The sequence below is a fragment of the Marmota marmota genome, unplaced genomic scaffold, assembly GCF_001458135.2.
Source record: "Marmota marmota marmota unplaced genomic scaffold, marMar, whole genome shotgun sequence".
NCBI lineage: Eukaryota > Metazoa > Chordata > Mammalia > Rodentia > Sciuridae > Marmota > Marmota marmota.
In genome coordinates this window covers 9,318,277-9,345,622 of record NW_026000075.1, presented here as the reverse complement: position 1 = coordinate 9,345,622, position 27,346 = coordinate 9,318,277, and the positions used below count along the sequence as shown (strand labels likewise).

The 27,346-nt window shown below is 37.3% G+C and overlaps 1 protein-coding gene across 3 annotated transcripts in view; it reads left to right on the top strand.

Moving 5' to 3' along the window:
* The first annotated feature begins 1,874 nt into the window (after positions 1-1,874).
* Nlgn1 (neuroligin 1) overlaps positions 1,875-27,346 on the top strand; it is an 861,540-nt gene continuing 836,068 nt past the window's right edge. The window contains exon 1 of one of the 3 annotated variants that reach the window (XM_048814272.1): positions 1,875-2,608. The gene's annotated coding sequence lies outside the window, so the exon portion shown is untranslated. Of the gene's footprint in view, positions 2,609-3,593; positions 4,456-27,346 lie in introns of those variants that run through there. The other 2 variants (XM_048814274.1, XM_048814273.1) reach the window with 2 other exon arrangements.

Genomic DNA, 27,346 nt, shown 5'->3' with positions numbered 1-27,346 from the left:
TATATATATATATATATATATATATATATATATATATATATATATATATATATATAAACAATTCTATTTTGTTCAAATTTTGCAATTTTTGTAAGACTAAGTCATGAAAATGAGGCAATAATGCACAGCTGATAATGTGTACCCATGAAAAGAATAATGAAAAAAAAAAAAGAAACCCATAATGGAACCTATTTAAAATTAATCTCATACTATAAATACCAAATACTGGAAATGAAAAATGTTCAGTTATCTTTAGGGTTCTAGCATTAATTTCAGTAGATGCAGTTAGAAAGTGCTGTCCATATCAGCTTGAGATACAAGAGTATACAAAACATTACATTATGTAAATTACAATGGGCAGCTTTATCTAATCATCCTTTTTTAAATAAAAGCTTGATTCTGCAGTTATTATGATCATATCTTACATCATGTTACCTAAATTGTGTAGTCTTATGGAAGTTAAAAGATTCAATTAAATACTTTTACTTATATTAGAATAGATGCATGTTTTTCAACATTCCTAGGCCAATCTACAGTAGTTTCTATGGTTTTAGATTATTGAATTGGACAAACCTGAGCAGGTTGGATCAGTTACCAGTATCTGATACACGATTTACAACAAAATTTCACTTTGGGGTGGGGGGCCCTCTGGAAATTTACTGGATTTGTCAACAGATCACCTAAAGGTTACCTTCTTTGAAAGGAAAAAAATAACAAAATAAACTGAATTGTAAAACTGTCAGGAAAATGATACTGAATTCCTTCTTATGGGAAGGAATATGTCATATATAATATGGTTTAAAAATCAGATTTCTGTTCTTAATTAATGAATAATTAATTAGTTATTTTGAGTCTCCTTCCTTTTTCCTGAATTTTGGAGTCTAACCATACTGACCATGAGATTGAGAAATAGGAATCAAGCTCTTAAAAAAAGAAACAAATGTTTCTCTAGTTCAAGAATCACTGATTTCTCAGAGAAATTTCGTGCCCATGGACGGTTCTTTTTTTTTTTTTTTTTTTTTTTTTGGTTATAAGTACACTTAGTGAATTTAATGGCTTTGTTGGCAGGACCCTGTCCCCCAATCCACATTTAACAAATTCACAGAGAGATGCTAGTAGGAGGTGGGTAGGTGTAAACAATGTGGTATATAGTGAGTCACACCCGTTACAAAAGCCAATAATGATTAACTGTGATGAATTTTAAAAATCACCTATGCAGCAGCAGGTGTGGGTGCAGCCAGAGGGGAGAGGCCAAAGGCAGTGGAGGTGCATTTACACTACTCCCATCAAGTGGGGCTACAACCAAAGCCTCAATTCAGACTACCCTGACTCTAGCTCAAGGGAACAGAGGAAATACAGGGGAGTTTGGTGGCAAGAGATCTATCAAAGGTGGCGAGGAATTAAGAGACACAGTGGAAAGCTGTTGCCTCCAACTCTGCGCTCTTGGTCACCAAGACGAAAACGCCTGGCGGGGAGCACAATGACGCGGAGAACAGAGAAAACTCTGTGTGTGCCAGGCCTCCCAGCTCCGCGGCGGTGCCAGTTCACTCACAAGCTCCTCAGAGTGGTTTGGTGAACGTCACACGTGACGCCCGGGGCCCTTCACCCCTCCTGCCGCCACCGGCGCTGCGGACAGAGGATGTTCGGCTGCGGGGGGAGGAGAGAGGGAGTAGGGCGGAGGGCGGAACTTGTTAAGGGAGGGACCGCCACCAGCACCACGTCTGCCACCGCCAGACCCGCGCCCCCGATGCCCACCCCCACCACCGTAGCAGATCCGACCCGACCCAAGGGAGGGGAGGCTTAGGCAGGGGAGGGAATCTTGGCTTTGAGGGGGCAGGACCGCGTCTGGAGGAAGGGTCTAGTTTGATTCAGACTCCTGCACCCGGCAACGCCACGGAAAGAGCGGGGAGAGGGAGAGAGCGAGAGGAGGTTGCTGTGTGTGCGTGTGTGTGTGTGTGCGTGTCTACAGGTAGCAGCAGCGGCGGCGGCGGCGGGGACCCGAGCAGGGGACGCATCTGCAGCCACCTCCCCGCCTATGATTTTTGGAGGCGATTGCTCACTTAGCTGACGGATCTGTAGCCCCGAGAGATCTTCTCATCCTCTCCATTTCCACGCTTCTTAGGCGTCTTCCAGTTTCAAGTGTGTGTTTGGGGTATTTCATTTCATTTTATTTTATTTTTCTTCTCCCTCTAAATCTCGGGAATTCTACATATTGAAGCAGGTGGCTCCTGGTACGAAATCTTTGGATACATTTGGTTTGCCAAGTTTTGCTCTTCCCTGTCCCCTTCCGCTTTCAGAGGAATCTGTGGTGCTTTTTCTTTTGGATTTACATGCAGAAAACGTATATATGTTTATAGACGACCGAATAATATATAAATACTTATACGCGTGCCCAAGAGCCTGGTTTTCGTCTCTCTTCCCGACAAAGCGGAATGTTTTGGAGCCGATGGATAACGAGAACAGTATTATCATTCTTTTGAGCCTGGTTTCTAAAAAGGGGAGGGAGCGTGAAGAATTGTTTAACATTCGGCCATCGTTTGGCTGCACACTAAGCACCACGAAGTATTTATGGTTGCAGATCAGGTGCAAACGGGGCTTAGAGAGAAAGGTAAGGGAGCTTCCTGCATCCACCGAACTCAGGCGTTTATCTTAATCCCAGAGATTGCGGAGAACTTCCTACTCCCTGCCTCTCCCTCGCCTTCCCCACCTTCCACCAACCCTGCCTGTTCTCGCTCTTCTGTATGCTCAACCTTTTTCCAATTCCACTGGGTTAAGCGGGGGAGGGGGGGGACGGTTGGCGGTGCTGGAGGTGTAATCGTTTGAGTTTAAATGCGTCTCTCTTTTCCCCAGCTGAGTAACTGAGTTTTGCAATTCCCCTTTTTAGCGGTTAAAAAAAAAAAAATGAATTTTGTCCCTTAAAAAAAGAATGCTACCTAGATAACTGTCTAAACATCCCTTGGAGCTAACTCCTCACCGCTGTCCTCTGACGAAAATAAAGACAATTAAAAATAATGAACTTTAATGAACTGGGTGGTTTCCTCGGTACTGGGGTTCATGAAACCTCCCAAATGCTTCTTTTTCATTTAAAAGAGAAAAAAAAATCAGCAAACAAACCAATACCTCGGGAGGAGTCCACAGTGGAGTAATTCAGCTTCGGCTTCTGCATAAAGCCAAATCATTTCACTTGGAGGGTAATTCACCAGAGTTGAGAGAGATGAAGCTAAGTCTGGTGCAGGAGAACCTACATGGCACTTAATTCCTTTTTAAATCCACCTTTTATACCATCACCAGTCCTTGTTTAACTCCCCATTTAGGCGGCACGTTTGAAGACTTGACCTTTTGGGGGAGAAGTGGGATCTTCACCTTGTTTTTTTTTTTTTTTTTCTTGTCTTCATCTAACCTCCTTTCTCCTCCACTCCGCTTCTTTAGCCCTGGCAGTTTGTAAATTGCCCGTTTTGCCCACCCCTGCTGGTGGGCGTTCTCTCCCTTCTCCACTCCTGCTCCTCCGTCCTTTCTTCATTGGCGCTTTCAGAGCAGATGCATCTTTTTTCTTAGGTTCACTCTCTCGCCACCCTCCCCCCCCACGCCCCGCGGCTCCCCACCTGCCCCAGTTCTCCTGGCTGTTCCTCTCCACCTCCCCCGCGGAGGGTCGACCCTTCAATCCCTAGTCCCGGCCTGCAAGCGAGCGGGGGGCGCGGAGTCCGTGTGTCTAGGACCCCGCGGCTGCGCCGAGAGCGCGCCCAGGAGGCCAGCGCCGAGCTGGTGTGGCGAGACACCGCAGGAAAGGAGAGCCGGAGTGGGTGATAAGAGGCCGGGAAAGCCCGTCGGAGCCGGAGAGACCCAGAGAGAAGGGAGAAAGCGAGTGTGCTGCGCGCACGCTGCCCGAGCCCAGGCGGACGAGTGCAGTCGTCTCCAAATCCTTAGAGCGGCGCCCCAGTCACTGCAGCTTTTCACCCTAGAGCTGTGCCCTGGGACCACAGAGAGCAAGAGCCAGGAAATCGGCCGAGAGGTACCAAAGAAATAAAGAACAGATTACGAGAGTGCGGGGAGGGTTTCCTGGAGAAATACCGAGGCTGAGCAGATGGAGGAACAATGCCGCCTCCAGAAGAAAACCCTTGCCTGAACCCTTGGCGGAGCGCAGAGGAGCTGCTTTCAGCCTTCTGCTCTCCCCAGGCCCTCCGGCGAGTTCTGGGGTTGGTTCCGCCTCTTAGTTTGACAGGAATAAGAAAGTTGCTCTTCTTCCCCACAACATTTGCTGAGAAGTGGTTTTCAGATCTGCGTGGTACAAGTCAAGATGTCACTCTTTAGATCCCCCGCGATGAGCAACTAATATCTTATGCATTATTGGGCAAAAAAAAAAAAAACAAAACAAAAAAAACTCTCCTGGGAAGAGAAGGTAGTCCAAACATTTAAATCGTTCTCCACGGACTCCTGCCCGCTTCAGCACAATGACTTGTGAGTAGAAATGAAAAGCTACCTGCAGTGAATTTAAAATTATTTAAGTTGAGCTTTTGAAGTAGGAATAATTTATTCTAGAGGAGGTTGTTCGTGTATTATAGAAATGAAGGAAATTATGTGTCTGAGATTTGATTCATTTGTGATTATTCTAATGAACGGTTGGCCTCCACAAAGGTATTATTTCTTTTTCCATTTCCAGAGCCATAGTGACACACGTAGGACTTTGGAAATGTGGATTTAGATAATTAACCCTGTAACTGTCACTCTGCATTTGTATAGGTAGTTAATATATTCATTTTCCCTCTTTTTATACTAAAATTACAGTAGACTATTTTTGCTTGAATTGAGTTCTCATGCTGTATATGAAATTATAGTGCCTTAATGTATTTCTCAAAAATTATTTGTGCCCAATTATTGACAGGATCATAGATATAAAAATCCCACCGAGAAAAGATATGTGTATCTATGTTTGAGTGTAAAACCTCTATAATGTCTCGGCATTATTATCAGCTGTTGTAACCTAGCAGAACACCAGATTTTTGAAATGAGTTCAGAGGCAAGGGCCATGCATGTATTTAAAATATTAAATGTAAAGTACAAAAACATTAAGTTTACTGTGCCCTTGGCAGACAATGCATCTAAGTCTACTTGCGCTGCCTAGTGATTGAGTGATTCACAGAGAAAGTAGAAGTTAATATTTCTCAGGCCTTCTGATTACATGGTTTGATTAAAAGAAGTGACTGTTTTCTGTAAGCCTGCTATTCTACAGTTAGTCTTCCCAATCCTCTTAGCATAAGTAGAAATTGAGGGAGTCATCTTTCAGCAGACTGTACCACTGTTATTCCTGGAGTGTGGGGTTAAGAAAAGCCCTCCTTCAGTGCCTGCTTCCCATTGTCTCTCTCCCTCCCCAGAGTACATTCTGTCAATCTTTTTTCCCTAGTGGAGTTTCATTTTGTGAAAATTTCCATTTATATTTAGTTATAACATATTTTCCAACATAAATGTTTGAATTGTTCTGAAGCTGGAATGTACATTTACAGAAGGTACTCTGAGAACTCTGCTCTGTTTGTAGGGTGTTAGAGGCCTTGCTGACCCTGTATTCAGCTGGAGGACTCTCTAAAATCTCTTCCAACTCAGAATTTCTCATATATTTTATTCCAGTATTTTCACATGGTTATCCAGTGGCAATATCTACAACTTTCTTTAACTTTCCTTAAATTAGCTGTTTGTTTAAGTTCTATTTATTTTTTTTTTAAAAATAGAATAATGAAGTAGCTAGAATTGGAGAACACAGGTACAAATCTAAGATCTCTGAGACTTTTAAAAATTTCCACATAAAGTTTGATGTTACAACTTTTAATGGGATGTTCATGATATGGATGTAGATACAATCAATATTTCTTTCTTTGGGTTTCTGTGTGTTAAAATAAATAATTTGAACATAATTTGGGAAAGAATAGTGGTTTCTCTCTAGAAGTTGTTGTTTTTTTCTTTAATATTATACTAAGGAATTATTTCACAAATTACCTAATGAATACTAACTTGTAGTTTTGGGAAGCAAACCAATTAGCTTTAACAGTAAGATTAGCAACTGCAAGAGAATAACAGTATACTTTTGCCATGTTTTAAAGAGTTTTGTGTTTGAAGTCAAGTTTTGAAGCCTGTTTCCTTTTTATTAGATTATGAATAGGAAGGTATGATTTGTTAGTTATATTTAAATTATTTATAAAATAATGCAATTATCCCAGTCCAATGCACTAGGCTTATTTTGTTTTCTAAAACACATTTCTGATCTTGCAGATTTCTTATTCACAATAGCCTATGATTTATTATAATGTCCCCAATCCTCATGACATTCAACTCTTTTCACAATTTTTATATGCAAGTATCCCTTAGCTGCCACTTCTCCCCAATTTTCTCTTCGGTCCATTCACAAGACTCTTACTATTTCCCAAGTACTAACACAAATTTAGGTTTCTATGTTTTGCTTATATGATCTTCTCTTCATGGACCCATTTCCCCACATACCCACCAACCACAGGACAGGAAAACATTTTAGTTCCTTAAGGTTGTCTTGGCTTCACCTGCTTCCTTCCTTTATCTTTGCTCTGAGCTCCTACCACATCTTATTCACACTAAGAGAAGCTCACCTTTTACATTTCTAATGGTTGGTTTCCTTAATGGACAGTATATTGCCAGAGGTCAGAAACCATATTTGACTGATGATTTCACTCCAAATATTTATCCCCATGTCTGAAGTAGACCGAGAGAGAGAGAGAGAGAGAGAGAGAGAGAGAGAGAGAGAGAGAGAATATACATATATAATTTACAAACATATTTGGCTACCAAGTAACAGATAACCTAACTGTGGATTAAGCAAATAAAGATTTGTGTGATTTCATATACTAAGAAGTCAAGAGAAGACAATTGCTTAAGCATTTTATCAAGGAATCAAACTTACCCCATCATCTTGGTAATTTATTCTCATGGTCACAAGATTGCAGCCATGCCTCCAAACTATGTGTGTTATCTAGTTCCAGAGAAGGAGGGGAGATAAAAAACAACAAAAAGAGTAAATACTTCAGAAAATACTATATACATCAGAAAAATGACAAAGAGAAGATAAACAGCCATAAAACAGAGTGGATATACTTTTTTAAACTTAATAATTGTTGATGAAATAACTATAATGATATTGTACTTTCTTTGTCTTTCTCATGGTATTTTATATGTCGTTTCCATGGTGTTTGAATGCCTCAGTGTTTCTCAACTTGGACATTGTTTTGATTTGGAGCCGGCTAAGTCATTTTATGTGTTCTAGGAGAGGATCCTATACATTATAGGATATTTAGTAACATCTTTGGCCTCTACTTTCTAAAGGCCAATGGTACATCCCACCACCTACCCCCATCAGGACAATCAAATATCTCCAGACATCACCAAGTGTCTTTGAGAGGAAAAAGTTTACCAGGTTGTGAACCATTGCAATGGGGTAGGAAGGAAGAGCCTCCCTGTTTCCCACTTAATTTTATTTGCATTGCAGCACAATGAGGAGCTGTTTGGTTTTTTAATTAACAAGTGGTAGAGGAGCTTTTATGAGATTTCAAAAAAGATGGAGGAGGAAGGAGAGGAGGCCAAGGAAAAAAGGAGAAGGGATCCAATAAGTCCTTTTTTGAGCATTGCATCTTTTTTTGTGGGGTGGACATTCTCCCCATAGACTTCCATTCTCAAATTACCTCCAGAACCATTTCAGCTGGCCTCTGCTAGGGACCTGAGAGGTTGGGAGATACATATTGTAGTGTGGCATATTGCTACCTGCACAAAATCACAATCCATGACAAAAGAAGAAGGGAAACAAATTCAGGGTTGAAAACGAGTAGTGCTTGCCACCATGATAGAATAAATAAATATGTAATACTCACCTAAATACTTCAGAAAGTAGAAAAAGTAAAGACAAGGTAAACCGCCACTAAAGAGGGTGGACATAATTTTTTTCACTTGATAAAATTTCACTTGAAATAACTATGTTGATGTTGTGATTTTTTTTCCCATATGGTATTTTACTTAGAGAATAAATGGGCAGAATGGAGGCAACTTCGTCTTCCTAACATTTCTCTTTTCACACATTATCCCATCTCTTCCGGTCTATTGAATAAAACAAAAAAAGTTGCTATTCTTACTTACAAATTAGATAGTGGTCAAATATGTGAAAAAAAAAATGTCAAAGGAGTTAAAAAATGTACAACCATTGCTTTAATACTCCTTTCTAATGATTGTATTTTGAAAGTTCTCACATGCCTGTGATGACATTACTTCAAATAAAAGTTACTTATATAGATGTGCTAGCCAGGACTATAGCAACTCTAACCTGAGTTGCTCAATTAGTTACCTCAGAATGATAATAGGAATCATCAGATACCATTATAGAGAAGAATTGTGCCTTACAAAGATACATCAACATTGCTATGTATGGTCAATCATCTTGTTTGATCGATTTTTTTTTTCTTCTAACCCTTTGATCTTCATTCTCTGTAAGTTTGCTGAATGCCAGTTTTTACTTAGCTCTGTGTAGAACACAAAAATACAAAACATGGTATCTGTTAGGAAGTTTTCACCTGAAAGTACTGGAGTACCCAATTAAAGTCCTTAACAAGTAAGACTTTTATTGTCTCACAAACAAGGATTCTGGAGGTGTGCTGATCCAGGTTGGCCTAACTTAGCAGTGCAAGGATATCAGCTTCATTACAAGCTCTTAACCCCCATCTTGGAACCAGATATGCAAAATGATCCCCACAAAGCAAGCATCACCTCCCCCCACAAAAAGAGGAAAACAGTCTTCTTCTCAGGGAAATGTACCTTTTTATCAAGATGAAAAGTTTTTCTAGGGACCATCAACAGACTTCTCTTAATGCCTAATGGACAAAAACTGTCACATCCCACTCCTAACTAAGAACTGACAAAAGAGATAGTACGTTGTATTATTAGGATCATGATCAATCTTGGTCCATTCCCACAGGTTTGATTTCCCTGTGGATACACAGAAATCAGAGCTGTGTTAACTGGGAGGCAAGGGACAACAGTTGTAACCTTGGGCAGTTACTGGGGATGTTCCACAAGTATTCTGCCTGTCCTTCTCAAATCTTTTACAATTAAAATGCCTGTATTAAAAGCAAATGCACAAAATAATTAAATGATCTTTGAATCCATGGACAGAATCTATATTCGTTTCATGCTGCATGCTTCTGACATTGAATGCATGCTTTTGTGATGTTGCAAGTTTGTTTATTTGTTTTGGTTGTTGATTTGTTATACTACCTAGACAATTTGAAAATGTAGAAATGTGTTCCGGATAGGAGAATTACAAACACTAAATTCTGTTATATTACATGTATAAACAAAAAAACTACCTTTTCAACTTATATCTTTATCATGCAATATAAACCCCAGTTAAGTTAGAGAATGCCCTACTTATCAAACAAATCATTTGTCCTCATTTGTGTTTGTTACATAATCTTATCATCATAATTAGAGAATGGATTGAGAAATGACTGAATCCGTTGGCCAGTTGCTCTCATGAAGAAGGACTTGATATTACCTCTCTCTTTTTAATCATACTTGTTTACTTAGAGTATCCAGGGCATATCTCTAATTTTTAGCTCACGTAACAATAAGTAACTTTCTCATTGAACATTCCTAAGGCTTTATTTGAAACAAGGAAATCTTTATTTCCATTTTTTAGTCAGATTTCATGGAAGCCCAGAGCCAGTTTTATGCTTAATTAAAAAAAAAAAGTCCTTAAGCATTTCCTTTTACTCTGTTTCATTATTCAAATACGTTTTAAACTTTAAATTTGTTTTATGATTATTTGATTATTACAGAGTATTTTATCATAAATTGATTAAGATTATTTTTGGAAGGAGGAAGAATATAATAAATACAAGTACAAACACATGTATTTTAGATCCCTCAATAAATGTCTTTTTCCCAAATGAATATGTTTGGAGATTATATGGTGTTATATGTAATAAACTGCTGAATTTATGGCAGGAAAGGTGCATTAGGCATGAACAGTTTCAGGGGCTTTCAGGCATTTCCTTGAGTCAATTTGATGGACATCCTGTGGTCATTTGCAGACAGATGGTCACATACATGTGTTTGTTTGCAGACAAACTAAGGTGGTTTACGTGACAGACTATATAAACAAGCTGAACTCATTGAAGTTATTTTGTTCTATGATCAGATATCAATTGTTTTTCAACTTCTTCCCTCTAGACATAAAATTTCAATAACCTCAATCTTAATAACTCTTTCTCCAGTATAGAGGAATAAATAAATTTTCATACTAAAGCCACAAGAAACCATGAACTAGAACAGCAATAGGTTTGATATCTTTCTTTTTGCTCCAAAATAAATTTTGTGATGGGCATTGGCTGTCTCCTTGGTTTACCTTGAGCATGGGAGAGAGAATGTTCTCCCAGAGCACATCTTTATTCTGTTGCTAATGCTCTCCTTTCAGAAGCCATGCCTAAAGCTGTTTACACCACAACAACACATCTGAGTTGGGCTTCTTGCTTCCAAAGGAACTGGTTTCTGAATAGAACTAGATGATAATTAATCACTCCATCTCTGTTAGGATCAGAAACAGATGCTTTTCCTTTTTTATTTAATAGAAGGTAGGTTTAAAAGTAGAAAGATAGTGACATTGAGTCTTAAATAGACCCACATTTTACTTGGTGCTCCCTTATCAAGTGACTGCCATCAGAGGACACTGTTTTCTAAGCATCTACCTGACCTTCTGTCAGTTAGACCTGTGCAGTGCCTGGTACTTCAACAAATCCGTTGTAAATAATTGCAGTTATTAATAGCATGAACCTAAGGCACTGGAAGTTGCTTAAGCCTCCCCTAGGAGTTAGAATGTTTCACTGTATTTACTGTACCAGATATCATCCAAACTAAGGGGCACTACTATTAGGATGCATTGTCTTCCCTGTACCACAGAAGAGTAGAAGCTCCCCAATTAAATATCTCTCAACAACGCTTTTCTGCCACTGAGAATTTTTATTTTATTTTATTCTTCTATAAAGAGTAATTTTATACTTAAGTAGATGTAGATTTTATCATATGTCAGTTCTGTACATGCATAAAATTATGCTATTAGCAAAATTCATTGGTTTGAAGATTAAAAACACTTCATGTCAAGAAATTTGTAATGTTTTGAACAACCCACAATAAAAAATTAAAAAAAAAAAAAAAAAAAACAAGAGACAAGGTAAAAAAAAAAAAATTCTTAAGGACTATGAATAGAATCTATCCTATAATTTGTCATTATTTTTTACCCTCCTATCTAATATGCAAAACATAGATTCCCAAAGGGAAGTAATTGCAAGATGAAAACAAACAAAAACTTTAGACAAAAAATCATTAGACGACTTACGTTTGTAAAGCAGACTCTACTGGTAACTATCTGTGCCACATCCTATAATTTCTTTCACCTATCTGGATGTTGGTTTTAGCATTCAAAATGCAGTTTGAAAATATTCAAAATTAAATGTGCTTTCTGGCTCTAAATCTGCTTTGGGTAGTCAGTAATAGAGAATGTTCATAATGATAATATATTGCATATAATTATGTTAATTTTAATATATTATGAAGATATAATAGGAGATATAGTATTTTAAGCCAGTTAGCTTAAAATATATGTATTAATATTTATAGTGTATTGTAGAGTTTTAAGATTTTAGATTTTTGGAAGCTTACCCATACATAGCTTACTTTTTCTTGAAAACAACTGTAAGCAACACAGAAGTTTGAAAAGAATGGAGATAGGACTGAGGAACTCTTCTCCTCACACATACCGTCTTTGAAATATTACTGAATGAATCAAAGCCAAATAGAATAATGTAAATGTAGGACATGGCAAAGAAGAAAATATATTTTCCATGGAGAATAAGGCAAACTCATACAGGAATTAACTATCACTATATATAAATATTCTGCTTATATAGACAGTCATCAGTAAAAAGCAAGAGAAAATGGCAGATAATGATGAAATTTCCCTTTTTAAAAGTTTTGCCATTACTCAACTACATACCACTGGTTTTTTAAAATGTGAATAAAAGGAAGAAGGTCTATGGTTGGCTCAGTCAGATGCTACTATTTGTGGATGTATCTTGACAGTTCTCACCATGCAGTTACACAGACAACAGTGTTTCTTCCCTGTATTGTATTTGAAAATTGCCACTGCTCTTAAGTGGGCAAAAAGCGTGGCACTTACTTTTTGATAAATAACAAGCTCTCCAGACGTGTGCCACTCTCCTCTTTTCCTTTCTTTCTGTAGCCACCACAGAGAAAACACTGTTGCTTCTTACCTACCTGTTTTGCTAAAAAAGTGAGTTCATTTACAGAACATGAGGAAAATTTACCTTTATTTTTTATGTGTGCTAGTATTCCTAAAGCACCCTTTTAATACAATCAATGCATTAAAAAACATAAGATACAGATATAATATTGCTGCAAGTAATTAGGTTTTTATTGAATTAGTAATTAAATTACCTTAATTCTCTACTTGGGTCATTTTGTCCATAAGAAAGATATAGAAGATACTAGTTTTTAAGATAGAGAATATTATTTAATGGCTTACAGTTTTAGACTGTTAAATAGGGTTCTAAGATTATATTCAGACTATAATCACAATTTTTATGACTAAAGGGGGGAATCACAATTTTTGACCTCAAATGGTGTAAAACATATTGTAAAAAAGGAATAATTCTTTTCTAAAAAACGTCAATGAATTTCCAATGGTCTTTCCAGATGAACAGCTAAAAGGGCTATAGTGGTATATTTTTGGACACGTGTACACCAACTTCCTTAGCTCACATGTGATGAACCTCTGACCCAGAGAAAGCTGAGTTGCTAGGTTTATACAATGGTGGAGCTTGGATTCAAATATCCTAATCTTTAGGTAATGCTTCCATGTATTAATTTGATGTATGGGATAGTAAAAACCATACTTCAACATCAACTGAGTTTTTAGCAAAGCAGGTAGATAAGAGGTAACAGTGTTTTCTCTGTAGTGGCTGCAGCTACAAGGAGAAAAAAAAAGTGGCACATATCTGAAGAGCTTGTTATTCATTAGTAAGTGCCCAGCTTTCTTCTCTGATCGTTCAAGAGCAGTGGCTATATATATATATATATATATATATACACACACACACACACACACACACATATACAATTTGAAAAAATATATACATATATACACACGTTATTATCATACTATTATGATAATATTACTATCATTACATATTTATAAATAAATAAAATAAATATATTTATATATAAATATTACTATCATTATATATTTAGTAGAAAATTAGAAGTACAGTGATAAAATTTCCAGAACTGATAAAGAAGGGAGTTATATTTTTAGGAAGGGTAGGTGAAGATGATGTTTCTTGAAGGAGATTAGGATATGAATAAATGAAAATGAGGGATCAAAATATTGCTTAAACAGGGCTGGGGTTGTGGCTTAGCGGTAGACCGCTTGCCTTGCACATTTGAGACCCTGGGTTTAATCCTTAGCACCTCAAAAATAAATAAATAAAGATATTGTGTCCATGTATAACTAAAAAGTATTTTTTAAAATATTGCTTAAACAAAAGCAAAAAAAAAAAAAGAAAGAAAAAGAAAAGAAAACGAAGACAAAGACATGTAGCAGAGGCAATTGGCCAGTCTGGATTTTTTTTTTTTTTTTAAGTAAACACAAAGCCAGGTGTGATGGCACACGCCAGTAATCCCAGTCACTTGGAAGGCTGAGGCAGGAAGATTGTGAATTCAAGGCTAGTTTCAGTAACTTATCTGCTTTTGCAGATAAAGTTGATAATATCAGCCTCATAGGGCTATTAGGAGATTAAATGATTAAGTTCTAGGCAACTTAGTGAGACCCTGTCTTGAAATAAAAAGTAATAAAAAGAAAAAAGGGCTAGAGATGTAGCTCAGTGGTTAAGAATCCCTGGTTCAGTCCATGGTTCCAAAATCAAACAAAAAGAAGTAAACACAGACACACACACACACACACACACACACACACACACACAAATCCTATTGTAGAAATAAAAGATGCTTATTAAAAAGGATCATCTCATTCTATGTTTAGTACTTTGTCTTAGGACCTCTGCAGGTTAGAAATATTAATTATATATTTATTCCGAATAAATTTTCCTCGAAGTGAATTTCTACTGGAAAACAAACTATTTAAAATGAAACATATAACTTTTTGGAGCATTATCTAGTCATATAATTTCTGGATACAAAATCAAATTGAGATCATTTGATTGTCAGCAGACAAGGTCATCCTTAGCACAAGGCTGTCTTGATGTGATTTTCTAACCTGAGCACTGCCTCCTTGGCAAGTTTGAGAAGCACTTATGCATCAAAAACATACTTTATTTCCCATGCTCCTTTTCAACACGGTCCTCAATCAGTCCTTTTATATTGGTTATATAATAAAAGTGTCCTATCAGCTTAAGAAAGAGATAACTCTAGTAAGTATTAATCTGTCTTTGAATACTCAGTGATCACAGTCATCATCACTTAAAAAAATATTTTGTAATATTTTAAGGCCTAAGAGGTACAGTGTCAAATAACATATATTCTTCTGTTTCCACTAAATTGCACAAGTCCCTCCCAACTCTCTTCAAATCCACTTTCTGTAAAAACAGCAGGTCATTCTGGGAGTCAGTGTCTTGAATAACCAGCACTTGGGGAACAGGGAGGGAATCAGCCAGAAGAGCAAGAGCATGTTTTCTACAGAGCTCAATAAACATGGTCATAATTTCTCTTGAACAGGTGCATTACGACCCTGCCAGTCAGAAATACCCTGGGAATAGTTCAGGTATTCAATTTTGAATGCCATTCCCTCTCCATTCTTCCCTAAAACTCCGAAGAAGCATGAGTCTTCACAGAACAGCTTCATTTAATGTGGCACTTTCTCTGCCACACAAACCTGAGAAGAGCAAGAGAGTGGGGTGGTGTTTCTAAAGAACATAAAGAAACAACAATCACTGGAAATGGAATTGTTTATGAGAGATATACAGAACATCTTTAAGATGGCAATATATTTTGTTTCTGCTGCTGCACTCAAACTTGCAAAACAGTAACATATATGCATGTTTATAAACGTGTGTATATTTGGCCATCTATCTGATTTAATAGGAAATTCTAGATGAATGCCTTATATGAGAAAGCATGAGAAGAAATGAGCAGTTTTCTTGGAAAAGTTACTCATAGAATATATACTCTAGATGAGAAAGAGAAAGACACTAAAAAAAGTTTGGTCACCAGCAAAATAAAGCTAATATCTATCCATTGTATGCTTTGTTGCTTATCCTCATGAATGCTCTTTTTTCTTTACCCTCATTTCCATGTTTCTTGATCCCTCTAGTTGATCAATAACCCTTCTTGCATAGCATTCTTCCTATACCTAAAAAGAGAACCCTAATTCAAAAACTTCCTGTGTACCTTCAGACTATTGTAAAAGCCTTCCAATCGCAAATGTCAGCAACCAACACTCATATGACGTATAAGTCTTTCTGAGTGCTTTCCTGCCCCATGATACTCAGTTTATTAAAAAAGAATGGAATAAAATAGGCAGATATTGATGGAGAAGGCAAGGAAGATCATTTTAAACCAAGACCACTGCCAGTGAGCTCAAGCCTCAGTCTGTGCCAGATGCTTACTAGAAGGATGCTTTAGGGACATAGATGGAGGCCAAGAGGAAATCTCTGGAGAGGGTGGAAGACTGAGGAATTAGAGAATGGGAAAGAGGCTGAAAAACAATGAACAAGACCTAGGAAAACATACATATTCTGCACACTTTAGCTCAATAGTTGTATTATTGCTAGGTTAGAGATAAAAATGCATGATCTCTGTAGTCTTCACCTTTCTTTCATTTAGTTTTTCTATCTGCAAAATAAAGTTGATAATATCAGCCTCATAGGGCTATTAGGAGATTAAATGAAATAATATAGCACTTTTGCCTGGTACATAAAATTGTTCAAAAGTGTTCACACTGCCACGATAGTACTCTACATGTGTACACAAACACACTGCTCACTTACTAATAGCCATTTAACTCATTTAAGAGACAGGATCTCACTATGTTGGCCAAGTTGGCCCTGAGCTCCTGGGCTCAAGTGATCCTCCTGCCTGAGCCAATTATTATCTATTATCAATACATCAGGTCAGATGTGGTGCTAGACACTGTGGAGAAGGCAAAGGTGAGTCAAACAGTGTGCTAAAATTGTGGTGATTCTTCTTCTTTGTTTTTTTGCCTGGGGGCTTCTGAAGTTAAAATATAGCATATTCTACCCTGTTTTAGCTAATTCAGGGGGGAAGATAGGCCTGTTTTTATTTCACTCATACATGGAAGGAGGGATAAAACATTTAGGAATGGTGAAATTGGCAGCTGCAAAAAAAATTCAAGGACTCTGTCAGTATTAGAATGTGAAAACATTTGAGTCATAGGCTTGCTAGGGAGTGTTTAATAGGCGCCTTTGTAAAATCTCCAAACTAAGCTGTATCATTTTCTATACATGCCTAAATCTCTTAATTACAAAGCAACTTTAATTATACATAAAGTATGCCTCTTCAATCATGTTTTAATCACACATGAAAAAAAATTAAATTTATCCCAATGTTATTTTCTGCATTTCAATTCTGATTTTTAAACTCTGGCATATTCTGTACCAAAAAATTGCATTAAGCTAATGTTTATGCTTGCACATAATCCCACACTTTCAAGGCAACACTTAAAATATTCAGAAGAGCTTCACAAGAGGGAGTAGTTTAATTCTGTTGTTGACTCAGAGCCATTGTTCTTCACAGTTACAGCTCCACTGGCATAGGCTACATATGGTCACTGGTTTCCTCAGTGTACAGAGTGATACTGCATTAACATTCTGGTTGGTGGTGGAGGATATGCTGTGCTTTAGAGAAATATGTGAGGGAAGATGTGCTGCCTCTCAGGCAGAAAGGAGGACAAGACCAACGTGGGAGAGCCGACAGACTGCCTTAAACTGATTCCTGTGGCTTGACACTGTGGCAGCTGACTTAGGAGTTCTATTATTCCCTTTGGGAGCCTAAATTTCACACATTGCTGTTGGTAGAATGACTTCCATTAAACAAATGGAAATTAGAGACCACTGTGGGTCACAGCCATGGAAGGAGGTTTTGCCAGAATCTTCTACCATTGCCATTCTAAAATTTCCAGTTGTTGCTTGCAGCGGACTTTTTATGACCCTACTTTTGCCCTAATCTCTGCTATGAAGGCGGTAGGTCAAAGTGGAGGAACAGGTGGTGACTGATGGTTTGGCCAAGGCCCCTTAAGGCATTAATATTTTCAGCAACTAGAATGGGGAATTTGGCTAGGGTTTAGAAAACCTGAGTTTTCTTTATCATTTGCAATTTACCTAAGAACTAAAGGAAAAAAGTCAGGGAAGGTCTTGAGAAATAAAAATTAAAAAAAATTAAGACTGCATACTCATCTAATCTTATTTCATGCATTGTAATCAAGAGACAGTTCTAGTAATGCAGGCGCTGAGAACTTGTACTTACCCTTCCCTATTTAGCTGGTTTTCATCTGTTTGTGAATAAAAATACTAATAATAGTGGCAGCACCAGAGGGAGCCACTTACACAGTTTTGTCTCAACATCCACAAAGCTGACAATAAGCCTGGAAATGCAGAAATATTAAGATTTTGTTGAAGTTTCTAAAAAAGAAGGGAAGAAAGAAGATGATATGTAAAATCTGTTAGCAGCAATTCCAAATTATCGAACTAGTAGCAACCACTTCATTTCTCCCACTTGAAATATTTGCAAATGGTAATTGCCTGGATGTAATCCAGAAAGTAAATCATATTTCAAAATATAAAATTGTATTTGGAGCAGGAGGTATTCTCTCTGATCACGGCATTGTCCCTTTGCAGAATACTATTAGCAGGTTTGTATGTTATATACAATTTTACTGTTTTTGTGATGTAAATGAAGGTACCAAAAATAAAGATGAAGAATATAGCTATTGACATGCACACACCAGTGCTTAAATATATTATTTCTCAATCTCTCTCCCTCTTTCCCTTTCTCCCTCCCTCTCTTTTTTCCTCTCTGCCCCCTAACACATGCTCAAATGTGCTTAGGCATGAACGTGCGCACGTGCACACACACACACACACACACAGACTATCTCAGACACACACGTGCACATGTTTACACAGGTGATTTTGCTGTAAATCACTAGAACCAGAGTTACTGTAAAGATATCAGGTAAGTTTGCCTTGTAGTCTAAGAAGGGGAAAGAGAAAATCAGTAGAAAAGAAAAGCAGAAGGCATATATCTTCATTAACACTAGTCTTTCTTTCTGAAGTAATAGCTAAATGAATTCAATCCTGAATAACACTCTCTTATTACTATAAAAATATTTCAGGAAAAATAGTGATTCTATCAATCCATTCTCTGAGGGGGGCAGGTTCCTAGCTCTTCTCTTACTTTGACTAAATCCAATCCAAATCATAAAGACATTAGAGAGGCAGAATTGCTACAGCCCTTCTGTGAGCAAAAGGGCTTTATTCCTAATACTCCTCTACTCCCCAGCTTGGACAGCATCAGACACATCCCTTGTCACAGGATCATAAGAAAGAAGAATTCTATAAAATAAAAAGACTCTGTTGGCTTATGTAATGAAACTTTGTTAACCTAATTACAGTAAGTTTTGCAGTATACAATGCTGGCAACAAATGCTTTCTTAGGTCCCATTCCATGTACTATCATTCTCCTTAAAAAAGTGATTGATTATTTGTGGTTTGTGCGTCAGATGGAAAGGAGAACGTGAAAGGGAAGATTAGCTGCACTTGACCCTAGTAGCGGCTCCCTTACCTTCTTCTTAAAGAGTCTTTCCTTCTCTTCCTGCAGGGCCCATCCTGGCCACACTGCTTCCTCACCAACTACTAATATCTCATTCCATTGTGAGGAAAATGGTTGGGAATGGTAATTGGGGGATGTGTGATTCCAGTGGAGTGTCCTATCTGTGGGACTTTAAGATGACAAATGTGCCTCTGAGACAAGGAAGCATGTATCATTTTACCTATCTATCCATCTGTCAATCAGATTTTAATTTTTCAAAATAAAATGCTTTTCCATCTAGCAAAGGGACCGTCACTGAGGAAAGGATCCACAGGAATTTTGCCAGCTGCCAGGAGTCTGTCAGACATTGCTTAGCACTCTCTCCAAAAGCATTGGTTTCTAAATGTCTTAAAAATTTCTGGGTGGGGACAATGAGTGGATTAGGGAGAGCTGAACCAAAAGACATCAGTCATCTCCCCACTCCATGTGCAGAAGGTTTCCAAAGCCCTCCTATTTGTGGAAAAAGAATGGAGGGAAAAGCAGCAGCGGTGATGGTGGTGGTGGTGGTGGTGGTGGTGGTGGTGGTGGTAGGTATTTAGCAAGGGAGGGAAATTGTGAGTTTTGCACAAAGAAGTTGTTCCCAAATTATCTCAGCGAGCATCTCCATACTTAACATTGTTTTAAGATGTTCAGCATTTGGGAACAAGGCTGGCGCCTAGGGGAGGAAAAAGACCTGAAATAATCATCCTCATAACTTGTCCTCAAACTATGTCTGGCAGCAACCTGGTAGCTGTGTCATAGACTCAAGGGAAAGAGAGGGGAATGCCTGAACTTTGAATTAGGTGTGGAGAGGGAGATAGATTATTCTATATTACCTTTCATTGTGTAGAAAAGGCTGGGCAAAGGCAGTAGAAGTCCTGATCCCCTGCTCAGGAATGATTCAGTGACTATATTTGAATTCAGCTGGAAAAGAAGAAATACTCATGAAGCATAGAAAACAATGGATATTTCTTTATCATTTTGCCAGAATTATCGCTATGTTTCCTTTAGGACCTGGTTGGTACCTTTGGGATTCAATTGGCTACCTCAGAGCTTTAGATAAGAAGCTAGAACTACATTGTGACACAGCTTCATGGTTAGTTTTATCTTCTTCCCTTTGTTTCCCTATTGGGTTTATCAGTAAACCCTTGAAAATGAAAGAAGGGCTCTGGGGGAGAGCAAGGAAAGAGGATTTGGATAGCCACATCTCACTTTGAAGACAGATTTGGAGGAGCAATACCATGAGAGATGAGTGGTGTTGAGAAGGCTGAACAGGGTGTGGAGCCTAAAAAGAGAAATGTTAGGAAATGGATAAGAAATCTGATCTTGGAAGGGATCCTGGGCAGAGCACTGGGGAGGCCCTAGCATAGCCACATCTGAAGAGCTTCATCAGAGACACACTTCTGAAACCCCCATGCTAATATACCGAAGCAAACACAATAAGTTGGGGAATGTAGTTCTAGTTTCTTATCTAAAGCTCTGAGGTGGCCTGCAAACTGAGCAAAACCCCTTGGTCTCGGGTTTGGTATGTCAAGAAAACTCAGCACATTTGGAGTGTCCTGAAAACCACATTTGTTTTGCAAGCTAATTGTGATTAAAGGGTGACTTCAAATACTTAGATTTAACATTCCTCCAAATAATTATAGTAACTCAATGGTATATGGTTTAATTCTGGACCCTCAAGCAATGCTCTCAGCCAAAACCTCCTCTATCAAGTGCAAAATAAGCAAATTTACAGCTCTCTATTATATAGGGATTGCTATTTAAATCTAAGGAGATGGCAGGGGGTAGGAGGGGGTGATAATTTAAGACAACTGACAGGCATTATATTTTTTTCCTCCGGTAATTATTTTTAAAGTTCCCAACAAGTAGTTTAGCAGTATGAAGATAAACATTGCTGGGTTTTAGAAGAAGGACAGAAAACAGCATGATGTAATGGGTAGAACACTGGGCTGGAAGTTGGATGATGTCAATGTAAGTTGATGTAGATAAAATTCAGCTTTGCCACAATCAGAAAATGGCAGAGGTTGCTTAAACTGGTTGAGTCTCAATGTTTTTACCTATAAAATGGGACAGATAATACATTCTTGCCTGTTTCATAAGGATCAAATGAGTGAAAATCTAAAAATGCATTTTATATATCATAAAGCTCGGTAGGAAGATAGAGTCCTGTTGCCTATAGCAGAGTAAAAGGCAATATATTAGAGTCAGAGTGTTGAGGGATTCATATAATAGACCTTACAGTCAGGGGCCTGTGGGTGAATTCTGGGGCTGCCATCAAGTTACTGTTCCTCTCTCTGCCTCAATCTTCTGATTTATAAAGGGAAGTAAGGACAGTTCTGCCTTTGGGGAATTCCAAGGAGTAAAGGAGAATCTATACAAAGTACTTTGTGCAGAGCCTAACACAAAATAAGAGTGTGCAAATAAAATATATATTAGCTATTACTAGGTGTGATTATTGTGGTTAACACCATTGAGTTTATTTATCTTGGAAATAATAAACCTATGAATGTCACAGAATGGAATTTGAAACCCAAGCTCTGTGTTTCTTTTTTAACACATCAGTTTATCTAAGTTTGTAGTTTGAAAAGCCAAAGTACTGAACTCTGTATATTTTATAGTTAACAATGCATAAGAAATGCATTCTTTTTTTTTTCTCGCGAGGATATTGGTGATTTAGAATTTAGCGTTATATTATTGGAATACATTTGTCTGTGTATGTATCATCCATCTAAATTAGTTTTATGATTGTTGTGTCTTTCTGCCTCATCTGTGTATGCCTTATAGTTCTCAGGAGGATGGGTGGATACCATGCTGAATAAATAGGCACATTGGGTCCCAGCGAAGGAATCTGAGAATACTCCTTTCCCATTCTATGGTCCCAACTCTGTTATAGTCATTAGGTAGCAAAATCAAGGGATTTACAGATATTTACAAAAGAAAAGGGCAGAAGTGTTTCTTTTTTCTTTTTGTCTTTCTTTTCCTTCTCTTTACTGTTGTCCCATTTTTATTTTTTTTTCTTCCCTATAACTTGGGCCTGTCTATATTATTCTGTGCCTCACCTTTTCTTCTTTGTCAATAAAATAGATAAATATTCTTTCAAATATCACTATAAGCCAGACTCCAGAAAGTCAAGGGTTTTATATTTTCTCTCACATGTAAAAGCTATAGAACAAAAAGGGAAACTGCAGGGATTGGGGAGAGATTCTCATGAAATTAAAAGGAAGACCAATAGAGTAGAGGAAGGGGACCAGGGGAAGGGAGTAGACAAGGGAGAGGTGAGGCACTGGGGAATGAAATCGACCAAATTGTGTCATGTGCATGTACAAATGTCACAAGGAATCCTATAATGATGTAAAATTATAATGTACCAATAAAAATTATTTAAAAAAATAACCTCTATAGTACTGTTTATATACTCCAAATACTCACAATCTTTTACCAATTATTCAGCTTGGTAGATTTAACTTAGCAGATTTGCAGACAAATTCTTAGAATCAGAAGTAGAAGTTTATCTTTCCTTTTATCTTTGTTGGTCCCTCCTAGTTCTGAGCATCTGCAGTTTTTCCCTAAGTGGGTATCTGTGGAGCAATAACTGTAGCCGGGATCTTACTTCACTTCCTCAGAGCACAATGACATAAAATAGGTACTTAAAGAGCTCTGGAGCTGGGGATGTAACAATTTCAATTTGTGAAATTTGACTTTTTTGTTCTTGAGGCTCTATTATTTTATCATTGTTCTGTGGTTGGTAGACATGTATTTGTTGGACTTGGACAGAGCACGGAGCCCTGAGCCTTACCTGAGAGACTGAGGTCCTACTACCTGATCTTAGCTATTCTTCAAGCTAACTCTTCATCTGGATGATGCTGTATACTGCCCTTGTATTGAATATTTTATTTCCCCTGATTCCCTCTCTGCCTTGCCCCCCATGCCCAAGGCTACACTTTTCAATATAACTCTGTACTATTGTCATCAATTATCATCTGTCTTCCTACTCCATTTAAAATTCACAAAAGGAAGGACTTGTAGCTTTTAGCCCAGTATTGCTAGTAGCAAACACATGGAGAACTTGGCCTTTCTGGTTCTCAGTAAATGTTTAGAAGACTGATGGACACTCTGATGCCTTCTTCAGTAGATTTTGCTGTGCTACTGGAACCGATTTCTTTTCAACGTCTGCTACTGAGGTTTGCATAATCAGGTTAGTAAGTGCTATCTGGTAATGATCAGGGACATTTTGATAGTGAGGGGAAGCTTAATTCAGTCTCTATAGAAGAACAGGAACTTACCGGTCACTGAGGTCTTCAACTGGGGTATTCAGATAAATAAAGACATAGCTCTGCCTGGACCTATGGATAATATGATATTTTTTCCTCCCAGTTTTATTTGTTATTTGGCTCTAAAATATTTTGCTTTGACCTATAACAGAGATACAGTAATTCTCTCTGAATTGCACAAGTGGGTTTTTGAATCAGGTAGAATTGGGCTGTAATCCAGTCTTGTTTCTGGCCATTTCATGATCTCAGAGAAATTAACTAACCTGTTGGAGCATAAGTTCCTTAATCTGTCACTTACATTAGTTGGTGTCCAATTTGTTGATGTAGAATTAGCTCAATAAAGGTTTATTGCCTTTTTTTCTTAACTTTTCCTGGACAGATATTGACTTGCCTTCTCAGAAAGTTTGTAGTACTTTTCACCAGCAGCTTGATGCTAAATATTCCAGATAGCATATACCTTTTATTTTCCAATCTCTTATCTTATTCTTTCATAGAGATTTTTTCAAGATCCAAATCTTGAAATATTAATTTCCATGCCATAGGCATACATCTTTGTCAATATGCTTTTATAGTTTTTTTTCTGGTTTGTTTTTGTGTTTGCATTTATCCTTCATCTTATTATAGTTTCATCAATTCTTTCAAACTTTGATATTTTCCCTTTGCCGGCTTTATTCCTCTGGTCATGTATTCTTACTCCCTGGGATTAATAGTAGATAAAAAATTTAGACATCGAGATGGGACTCTCTGCAAAAGCAGCTGATAAAAATTCAGAATGAACATATTTCATGTTTTGATTTAGATTGTCTAAGTCATGGGCACATTTTTATGAAGATTGCATTGCAACTGAATAATCAAGATGTTTTTACAATTTGTGGTAATTGATTCAGAGGTATTTAAACTAAGGGTAAAATTGTACTTAGCAAGAAAAAAAGAGGGAGGAAAGATCCAGGGAGATAGGACTAATAATGGAAATTGAGTGCAATTTAAAGTTAGATTAATTTATTAATTTAATCAAGAATATCTATGGTGGTAGACTGAGTTTATATTCTTATACTACATGGAGAACTAAACATAGAAAAATTTCTATGTTCATGGAACTCACGTTCTATTGTAGGGATGATTGTAAACAAAATGAATAAATTTGTACGATCTTTATAAAAATAAAAGTGATTACGTGCCAAAGAGGAAATAATTAAGTAGAGAAGGAATATGAGGAATGTGAGGGAGAGAATGTATTATTCTGGTTCAAAATAAGATGGTGAGGGTAAGCCTCATTAAGAAGGTGATAGTTGGGAAACTCTTGAAGGGGTTAGGGTATAAACCATATGTGTAGCTGGGGAAGAACTTTTCAGGTGGTGAGAGCAGTCAGTGCAAACTACTACAGTGAGAAAATGCCCAGTGGGTGCTGGGAACATCCACTAGGCAAGAAGGGCCTTTTTGGCTCTCATAAGGATTTTGATGTTAGTGGTGATTTAGATGAGCCTTTGAAAGGTTGTAATCACAGGAGCAACGGTGTGCAAAGGAGTAACTCTGACTGCTGTATTTATAATGAATTGTAAGGAGCTGCGCGTAGTGGCACACGCCTGTAATCCCAGTGGCTTGGGAGACTGAGGCAGAGGAACACAAGTTCAAAGCCTGCCTCAATGATTTAGCAAGGCTCTCAGCAATTCAGGGAGACTCTGTCTCTAAATAAAACATTTTATAAAGGGCTGGGGATGTGGCTCAGTGCCCCGGGTTCAATCCCTGTTACCTAAGTAGATAAATAAAAATAAGTACAATAGGGCCCTGAGAGCCCCTTTCAATTTCATAGTAAATAGTGAACAAAAGTTTCATAGGAACTAAATCTTGAAATATAGAAGTCAAAATTATAAAAAATAAGGTAATTTTATAAAGCATACGGAAAGCCATTTTTTAGGTGGGGAGAATAGTTATGGTGTCACCACACTAACAGTGATAAGTGTCTGGGGTCTGGAAATATTTTGACAGGAGAGCTCTACAGGATTTGCTGATGTATTGAAAGTGGATTCAGAGAAAATCGTTGAGTCCAACATGACCCCAAGGTTTTTGCCCCAAGAAAATGAAAGGATGAAGTTGCTATTGACTAGGATGGAGAAGGCTAAGGAGGGAGCAGGTTTTAAAAGGCGAGTATCAAAAATTCAGTTCCAGACATATTGGATTTCAGTGGGTCTTTTAGGAATCTGGTAGAGATGGACAGTGAGCAATTAGAGGACTTTTGAGTCCTGGGAGAGGGCAAGGCATGTATTTGGGAGTTGTTGGCATACATGTGGTATCTAAGCCACAAGAGTAGATTAGATCACTTAAAGAGTGGTAAATGCCCAAGGTTTTATATTCTATCCCTCCGAATTATGACCCGTATAATCTGCACAGTCTTTATAACTTTATAACTCTCTGAACTTTATTTCTTCATCTGCAAAAGAGACATAATATCTTCCTCACAGAATGAGAAGACTTAATGAAGTAATGTATACAGAATGTGTGACATCTCACTGGATTTATATTATTCCAAAATATCTTGATGATAACCCAAACTCAATGGCCTTGAAAGTCTGAAGGAAAAACAGGGCCACGAGGAAGAGCTGCTTCTCCATGCGATTTACTGTGTGTTTTTTCTTCACTCACTATTCTTCTGCTTTCCCATTTCCTAAATGACTCCCTCTTTTGGTCAGTACAGAAACTATTGCCTGTGATCAAACTCTGACATCTGTCACACACTCAGTGCTGAGGCTTTGCCTAGTGAAACCCGTATAAAAATTTACATGCAAAACAATGTTTTTATTATTTACTTGGATATAATTCTGGAGCATGTGAGCATCAAGATTGGAAATAAGGGGCAGGAAAATAAATGGTTGCAAATAATAATTGTATCCTTTAAAAATACAAATGAATGTTGGAACTGACCAATGACAGAGATTTCATCCCCTTACAATATGCAGTTGAAGAGAGTCTAGTGTACTTTGATAAAGATATAGGGGAGGCCAAGTGTTTATTTTGAGGTCTTTTACAAATATATCTTTGGAATATCATATAGAATAAATCATTATGTTACTGTAGATTGAACTTCAATATTTCAGCTGTTTTTTTAATCTTTATTTTATTTATTCATTTTTATATGTGGTGCTGAGGATCGAACCCAGTGCCTCACGCATACAAGGCAAGTGCTCAACCACTGAGCTGGGTTAATTTTAGCTGTTTTAATTTCATTCTGTGTTCAATACTAGCAATAGATGCTTTTACAATTATAAAATTGAAACTTTTTGAGAATATAAGCCAGTGAACTTGGAAATCCTTTATCTGAAATTAATGCTCATGCTATTTGTTTATAAAAATAATCTACCTTTTTTGTGTTAAACATTACATTTGACATGATCATCTATGTGACGGTACTACCTGTGGCCTCACAAACTTCATTTATGTTAGTCATTTATGATATTAAATTTAAACATCCTATAAAATTCTAAGAGAATTTGTGGCAGTAGAAAGAATTAAAAAGAGCTTTTCTGATAATTGTTTTTTAAATGTTTTATTTTCTTTTTTAAGACTATAAATTATTAAAAGTTATGTAATTAAAATATTTTTAAACATTTTGGGTGTGAGACTTCAGTTCAAAATTTCAAATAATCCATTTATATTGAAAAGAATCTTTTTCAGTTTTGCTTGATTATCTGAATCATATAAGCGTTTCTAGTTACATGGAAATAATAATTTTCTTTATCAAATTAGTAATTCATATTTCTTTTCATTTTAAATAATGTCTTAAAATATGCATTAAATATTAAAACTAATTATATGCAGTTGCCTAGTTTTAAATTATGCACTTTACAAAAATATAATAACTTACAAAGGATAGCTCGCAACAATGACTTGTAATGTCAAAGATATGATGTTTGGGTCTCTATCTGTGATCCACTTCCTTTGTAACTTAAGAAAATTTCTTCTACATATAACTTCCACAACAGATACTGTAAAGAAAATTGTAATAGGGATGCATAATATAAAAAATTAAATTGAGTGCATTCTTTAGATGTTTTATTTCTTTTTTTTATTAGTTGTTCAAAACATTACAAAGCTCTTGACATATTTCATACATTTGATTCAAGCAGATTATGAACTCCCATTTTTACCCCATATACATATTGCAGATTCACATCGATTACACA